Here is an 8,954-nt window from a genome sequence, read left to right on the forward strand (position 1 = left end):
CCCCACAGCCCCTCCCAGCCACACACCCCTCCTACCTATACATCCCCACAGCCCCTCCCAGCCACACAGCCCCTCCTACCTATACATCCCCACAGCCCCTCCTACCTATACATCCCCACAGCCCCTCCTAGCCACACAGCCCCTCCTGCCTATACATCCCCACAGCCCCGCCCAGCCACGCAGCCCCTCCTGCCTATACATCCCCACAGCCCCTGCCAGCCACACAGCCCCTCCTACCTATACATCCCCACAGCCCCTCCCAGCCACACAGCCCCTCCTACCTATACGTCCCCACAGCCCCTCCCAGCCACACAGCCCCTCCTTCCTATACGTCCCCACAGCCCCTCCCAGCCACACAGCCCCTCCTACCTATACGTCCCCACAGCCCCTCCCAGCCACACAGCCCCTCCTACCTATACGTCCCCACAGCCCCTGCCAGCCACACAGCCCCTCCTACCTATACGTCCCCACAGCCCCTGCCAGCCACACAGCCCCTCCTGCCTATACGTCCCCACAGCCCCGCCCAGCCACACAGCCCCTCCTACCTATACATCCCCACAGCCCCTCCCAGCCACACAGCCCCTCCTACCTATACATCCCCACAGCCCCGCCCAGCCACACAGCCCCTCCTACCTATATATCCCCACAGCCCCTCCCAGCCACACAGCCCCTCCTACCTATACATCCCCACAGCCCCTCCCAGCCACATAGCCCCTCCTACCTATACATCCCCACAGCCCCTCCTAGCCACACAGCCCCTCCTACCTATACATCCCCACAGCCCCTCCTAGCCACACAGCCCCTCCTGCCTATACATCCCCACAGCCCCGCCCAGCCACACAGCCCCTCCTGCCTATACATCCCCACAGCCCCTCCCAGCCACACAGCCCCTCCTGCCTATACGTCCCCACAGCCCCTCCCAGCCACACAGCCCCTCCTACCTATACGTCCCCACAGCCCCTCCCAGCCACACAGCCCCTCCTACCTATACGTCCCCACAGCCCCTCCCAGCCACACAGCCCCTCCTGCCTATACGTCCCCACAGCCCCTGCCAGCCACACAGCCCCTCCTGCCTATACGTCCCCACAGCCCCGCCCAGCCACACAGCCCCTCCTACCTATACGTCCCCACAGCCCCGCCCAGCCACACAGCCCCTCCTACCTATACGTCCCCACAGCCCCTCCCAGCCACACAGCCCCTCCTTCCTATACGTCCCCACAGCCCCTCCCAGCCACACAGCCCCTCCTACCTATACGTCCCCACAGCCCCTCCCAGCCACACAGCCCCTCCTACCTATACATCCCCACAGCCCCTCCAACTACACAGCCCCTCCTACCTATACATCCCCACAGCCCCTCCCAGCCACACAGCCCCTCCTACCTATACATCCCCACAGCCCCTGCCAGCCACACAGCCCCTCCTACCTATACATCCCCACAGCCCCGCCCAGCCATACAGCCCCTCCTACCTATACATCCCCACAGCCCCTCCAACTACACAGCCCCTCCTACCTATACACCCCCACAGCCCCGCCCAGCCACACAGCCCCTCCTACCTATACATCCCCACAGCCCCTCCAACTACACAGCCCCTCCTACCTATACATCCCCACAGCCCATCCCAGCCACACAGCCCCTCCTACCTATACATCCCCACAGCCCCTGCCAGCCACACAGCCCCTCCTACCTATACATCCCCACAGCCCCTCCTAGCCACACAGCCCCTCCTGCCTATACATCCCCACAGCCCCGCCCAGCCACACAGCCCCTCCTGCCTATACATCCCCACAGCCCCTCCCAGCCACACAGCCCCTCCTACCTATACATCCCCACAGCCCCTCCCAGCCACACAGCCCCTCCTACCTATACATCCCCACAGCCCCTGCCAGCCACACAGCCCCTCCTACCTATACATCCCCACAGCCCCGCCCAGCCACACAGCCCCTCCTACCTATACATCCCCACAGCCCCTCCAACTACACAGCCCCTCCTACCTATACATCCCCACAGCCCATCCCAGCCACACAGCCCCTCCTACCTATACATCCCCACAGCCCCTCCCAGCCACACAGCCCCTCCTACCTATACATCCCCACAGCCCCTGCCAGCCACACAGCCCCTCCTACCTATACATCCCCACAGCCCCTCCTAGCCACACAGCCCCTCCTGCCTATACATCCCCACAGCCCCGCCCAGCCACACAGCCCCTCCTGCCTATACATCCCCACAGCCCCTCCCAGCCACACAGCCCCTCCTGCCTATACATCCCCACAGCCCCTCCCAGCCACACAGCCCCTCCTACCTATACATCCCCACAGCCCCTCCCAGCCACACAGCCCCTCCTACCTATACATCCCCACAGCCCCTGCCAGCCACACAGCCCCTCCTACCTATACATCCCCACAGCCCCTCCCAGCCACACAGCCCCTCCTACCTATACGTCCCCACAGCCCCTCCCAGCCACACAGCCCCTCCTTCCTATACGTCCCCACAGCCCCTCCCAGCCACACAGCCCCTCCTACCTATACGTCCCCACAGCCCCTCCCAGCCACACAGCCCCTCCTACCTATACATCCCCACAGCCCCTCCAACTACACAGCCCCTCCTACCTATACATCCCCACAGCCCCTCCCAGCCACACAGCCCCTCCTACCTATACATCCCCACAGCCCCTCCTAGCCACACAGCCCCTCCTACCTATACATCCCCACAGCCCCTGCCAGCCACACAGCCCCTCCTACCTATACATCCCCACAGCCCCGCCCAGCCACACAGCCCCTCCTACCTATACATCCCCACAGCCCCTCCAACTACACAGCCCCTCCTACCTATACATCCCCACAGCCCATCCCAGCCACACAGCCCCTCCTACCTATACATCCCCACAGCCCCTCCCAGCCACACAGCCCCTCCTACCTATACATCCCCACAGCCCCTGCCAGCCACACAGCCCCTCCTACCTATACATCCCCACAGCCCCTCCTAGCCACACAGCCCCTCCTGCCTATACATCCCACAGCCCCGCCCAGCCACGCAGCCCCTCCTGCCTATACATCCCCACAGCCCCTGCCAGCCACACAGCCCCTCCTACCTATACATCCCCACAGCCCCTCCTAGCCACACAGCCCCTCCTGCCTATACATCCCCACAGCCCCGCCCAGCCACACAGCCCCTCCTGCCTATACATCCCCACAGCCCCTCCCAGCCACACAGCCCCTCCTGCCTATACATCCCCACAGCCCCTCCCAGCCACACAGCCCCTCCTACCTATACATCCCCACAGCCCCTCCCAGCCACACAGCCCCTCCTACCTATACATCCCCACAGCCCCTCCCAGCCACACAGCCCCTCCTACCTATACATCCCCACAGCCCCTGCCAGCCACACAGCCCCTCCTACCTATACATCCCCACAGCCCCTCCCAGCCACACAGCCCCTCCTACCTATACGTCCCCACAGCCCCTCCCAGCCACACAGCCCCTCCTTCCTATACGTCCCCACAGCCCCTCCCAGCCACACAGCCCCTCCTACCTATACGTCCCCACAGCCCCTCCCAGCCACACAGCCCCTCCTACCTATACATCCCCACAGCCCCTCCAACTACACAGCCCCTCCTACCTATACATCCCCACAGCCCCTCCCAGCCACACAGCCCCTCCTACCTATACATCCCCACAGCCCCTCCTAGCCACACAGCCCCTCCTACCTATACATCCCCACAGCCCCTGCCAGCCACACAGCCCCTCCTACCTATACATCCCCACAGCCCCGCCCAGCCACACAGCCCCTCCTACCTATACATCCCCACAGCCCCTCCAACTACACAGCCCCTCCTACCTATACATCCCCACAGCCCATCCCAGCCACACAGCCCCTCCTACCTATACATCCCCACAGCCCCTCCCAGCCACACAGCCCCTCCTACCTATACATCCCCACAGCCCCTGCCAGCCACACAGCCCCTCCTACCTATACATCCCCACAGCCCCTCCTAGCCACACAGCCCCTCCTGCCTATACATCCCACAGCCCCGCCCAGCCACGCAGCCCCTCCTGCCTATACATCCCCACAGCCCCTGCCAGCCACACAGCCCCTCCTACCTATACATCCCCACAGCCCCTCCTAGCCACACAGCCCCTCCTGCCTATACATCCCCACAGCCCCGCCCAGCCACACAGCCCCTCCTGCCTATACATCCCCACAGCCCCTCCCAGCCACACAGCCCCTCCTGCCTATACATCCCCACAGCCCCTCCCAGCCACACAGCCCCTCCTACCTATACATCCCCACAGCCCCTCCCAGCCACACAGCCCCTCCTACCTATACATCCCCACAGCCCCTGCCAGCCACACAGCCCCTCCTACCTATACATCCCCACAGCCCCTCCCAGCCACACAGCCCCTCCTACCTATACGTCCCCACAGCCCCTCCCAGCCACACAGCCCCTCCTTCCTATACGTCCCCACAGCCCCTCCCAGCCACACAGCCCCTCCTACCTATACGTCCCCACAGCCCCTCCCAGCCACACAGCCCCTCCTACCTATACATCCCCACAGCCCCTCCAACTACACAGCCCCTCCTACCTATACATCCCCACAGCCCCTCCCAGCCACACAGCCCCTCCTACCTATACATCCCCACAGCCCCTCCTAGCCACACAGCCCCTCCTACCTATACATCCCCACAGCCCCTGCCAGCCACACAGCCCCTCCTACCTATACATCCCCACAGCCCCGCCCAGCCACACAGCCCCTCCTACCTATACATCCCCACAGCCCCTCCAACTACACAGCCCCTCCTACCTATACATCCCCACAGCCCATCCCAGCCACACAGCCCCTCCTACCTATACATCCCCACAGCCCCTCCCAGCCACACAGCCCCTCCTACCTATACATCCCCACAGCCCCTGCCAGCCACACAGCCCCTCCTACCTATACATCCCCACAGCCCCTCCTAGCCACACAGCCCCTCCTGCCTATACATCCCACAGCCCCGCCCAGCCACGCAGCCCCTCCTGCCTATACATCCCCACAGCCCCTGCCAGCCACACAGCCCCTCCTACCTATACATCCCCACAGCCCCTCCCAGCCACACAGCCCCTCCTACCTATACGTCCCCACAGCCCCTCCCAGCCACACAGCCCCTCCTTCCTATACGTCCCCACAGCCCCTCCCAGCCACACAGCCCCTCCTACCTATACGTCCCCACAGCCCCTCCCAGCCACACAGCCCCTCCTACCTATACGTCCCCACAGCCCCTGCCAGCCACACAGCCCCTCCTGCCTATACGTCCCCACAGCCCCGCCCAGCCACACAGCCCCTCCTACCTATACGTCCCCACAGCCCCTCCCAGCCACACAGCCCCTCCTACCTATACATCCCCACAGCCCCTCCCAGCCACACAGCCCCTCCTACCTATACATCCCCACAGCCCCACCCAGCCACACAGCCCCTCCTACCTATATATCCCCACAGCCCCGCCCAGCCACAGAGCCCCTCCTACCTATACATCCCCACAGCCCCTCCCAGCCACATAGCCCCTCCTACCTATACATCCCCACAGCCCCTCCTAGCCACACAGCCCCTCCTGCCTATACATCCCCACAGCCCCGCCCAGCCACACAGCCCCTCCTGCCTATACATCCCCACAGCCCCTCCCAGCCACACAGCCCCTCCTACCTATACGTCCCCACAGCCCCTCCCAGCCACACAGCCCCTCCTACCTATATGTCCCCACAGCCCCTCCCAGCCACACAGCCCCTCCTACCTATACGTCCCCACAGCCCCTGCCAGCCACACAGCCCCTCCTGCCTATACGTCCCCACAGCCCCGCCCAGCCACACAGCCCCTCCTACCTATACGCCCCACAGCCCCTCCCAGCCACACAGCCCCTCCTACCTATACATCCCCACAGCCCCTCCCAGCCACACAGCCCCTCCTACCTATACATCCCCACAGCCCCGCCCAGCCACACAGCCCCTCCTACCTATATATCCCCACAGCCCCTCCCAGCCACACAGCCCCTCCTACCTATACATCCCCACAGCCCCTCCCAGCCACATAGCCCCTCCTACCTATACATCCCCACAGCCCCTCCCAGCCACACACCCCTCCTACCTATACATCCCCACAGCCCCTCCCAGCCACACAGCCCCTCCTACCTATACATCCCCACAGCCCCTCCTACCTATACATCCCCACAGCCCCTCCTAGCCACACAGCCCCTCCTGCCTATACATCCCCACAGCCCCGCCCAGCCACGCAGCCCCTCCTGCCTATACATCCCCACAGCCCCTGCCAGCCACACAGCCCCTCCTACCTATACATCCCCACAGCCCCTCCCAGCCACACAGCCCCTCCTACCTATACATCCCCACAGCCCCTCCCAGCCACACAGCCCCTCCTACCTATACATCCCCACAGCCCCGCCCAGCCACACAGCCCCTCCTACCTATATATCCCCACAGCCCCTCCCAGCCACACAGCCCCTCCTACCTATACATCCCCACAGCCCCTCCCAGCCACATAGCCCCTCCTACCTATACATCCCCACAGCCCCTCCTAGCCACACAGCCCCTCCTACCTATACATCCCCACAGCCCCTCCTAGCCACACAGCCCCTCCTGCCTATACATCCCCACAGCCCCTCCCAGCCACACAGCCCCTCCTACCTATACGTCCCCACAGCCCCTCCCAGCCACACAGCCCCTCCTACCTATACGTCCCCACAGCCCCTCCCAGCCACACAGCCCCTCCTACCTATACGTCCCCACAGCCCCTCCCAGCCACACAGCCCCTCCTGCCTATACGTCCCCACAGCCCCTGCCAGCCACACAGCCCCTCCTGCCTATACGTCCCCACAGCCCCGCCCAGCCACACAGCCCCTCCTACCTATACGTCCCCACAGCCCCGCCCAGCCACACAGCCCCTCCTACCTATACGTCCCCACAGCCCCTCCCAGCCACACAGCCCCTCCTACCTATACATCCCCACAGCCCCGCCCAGCCACACAGCCCCTCCTACCTATATATCCCCACAGCCCCTCCCAGCCACACAGCCCCTCCTACCTATACATCCCCACAGCCCCTCCCAGCCACATAGCCCCTCCTACCTATACATCCCCACAGCCCCTCCTAGCCACACAGCCCCTCCTGCCTATACATCCCCACAGCCCCGCCCAGCCACACAGCCCCTCCTGCCTATACATCCCCACAGCCCCTCCCAGCCACACAGCCCCTCCTGCCTATACATCCCCACAGCCCCTCCCAGCCACACAGCCCCTCCTACCTATACATCCCCACAGCCCCTGCCAGCCACACAGCCCCTCCTACCTATACATCCCCACAGCCCCTGCCAGCCACACAGCCCCTCCTACCTATATATCCCCACAGCCCCTGCCAGCCACACAGCCCCTCCTACCTATACGTCCCACAGCCCCTCCCAGCCACACGGCCCCTCCTACCTATACATCCCCACAGCCCCTGCCAGCCACACAGCCCCTCCTACCTATACATCCCCACAGCCCCTGCCAGCCACACAGCCCCTCCTACCTATACGTCCCACAGCCCCTCCCAGCCACACGGCCCCTCCTACCTATACATCCCCACAGCCCCTCCAACTACACAGCCCCTCCTACCTATACGTCCCACAGCCCCTCCCAGCCACACGGCCCCTCCTACCTATACGTCCCCACAGCCCCTGCCAGCCACACAGCCCCTCCTACCTATACATCCCCACAGCCCCTCCCAGCCACACAGCCCCTCCTACCTATACATCCCCACAGCCCCTCCCAGCCACACAGCCCCACCTACCTATACATCCCCACAGCCCCTCCCAGCCACACAGCCCCTCCTACCTATACATCCCCACAGCCCCTGCCAGCCACACAGCCCCTCCTACCTATACGTCCCCACAGCCCCTCCCAGCCACACAGCCCCTCCTACCTATACATCCCCACAGCCCCTCCCAGCCACACGGCCCCTCCTACCTATACATCCCCACAGCCCCTCCCAGCCACACGGCCCCTCCTACCTATACATCCCCACAGCCCCTCCCAGCCACACGGCCCCTCCTACCTATACATCCCCACAGCCCCTCCCAGCCACACGGCCCCTCCTACCTATACATCCCCACAGCCCCTCCCAGCCACACGGCCCCTCCTACCTATACATCCCCACAGCCCCTCAAACTACACAGCCCCTCCTACCTATACATCCCCACAGCCCCTCCAACTACACAGCCCCTCCTACCTACACATCCCCACAGCCCCGCCCAGCCACACAGCCCCTCCTACCTATACATCCCCACAGCCCCTCCCAGCCACACAGCCCCTCCTACCTATACGTCCCACAGCCCCTCCCAGCCACACGGCCCCTCCTACCTATACGTCCCACAGCCCCTCCCAGCCACACGGCCCCTCCTACCTATACATCCCCACAGCCCCTGCCAGCCACACGGCCCCTCCTACCTATACATCCCCACAGCCCCTCCCAGCCACACGGCCCCTCCTACCTATACATCCCCACAGCCCCTCAAACTACACAGCCCCTCCTACCTATACATCCCCACAGCCCCTCCAACTACACAGCCCCTCCTACCTACACATCCCCACAGCCCCGCCCAGCCACACAGCCCCTCCTACCTATACATCCCCACAGCCCCTCCCAGCCACACAGCCCCTCCTACCTATACGTCCCACAGCCCCTCCCAGCCACACGGCCCCTCCTACCTATACGTCCCACAGCCCCTCCCAGCCACACGGCCCCTCCTACCTATACATCCCCACAGCCCCTCCAACTACACAGCCCCTCCTACCTATACGTCCCACAGCCCCTCCCAGCGACACGGCCCCTCCTACCTATACATCCCCACAGCCCCTCCAACTACACAGCCCCTCCTACCTATACGTCCCCACAGCCCCTCCAACTACACAGCCCCTCCTACCTATACGTCC

This window comes from Caretta caretta, chromosome 3 (genome assembly GCF_965140235.1).
Source record: "Caretta caretta isolate rCarCar2 chromosome 3, rCarCar1.hap1, whole genome shotgun sequence".
Taxonomy (NCBI): Eukaryota; Metazoa; Chordata; order Testudines; family Cheloniidae; genus Caretta; species Caretta caretta.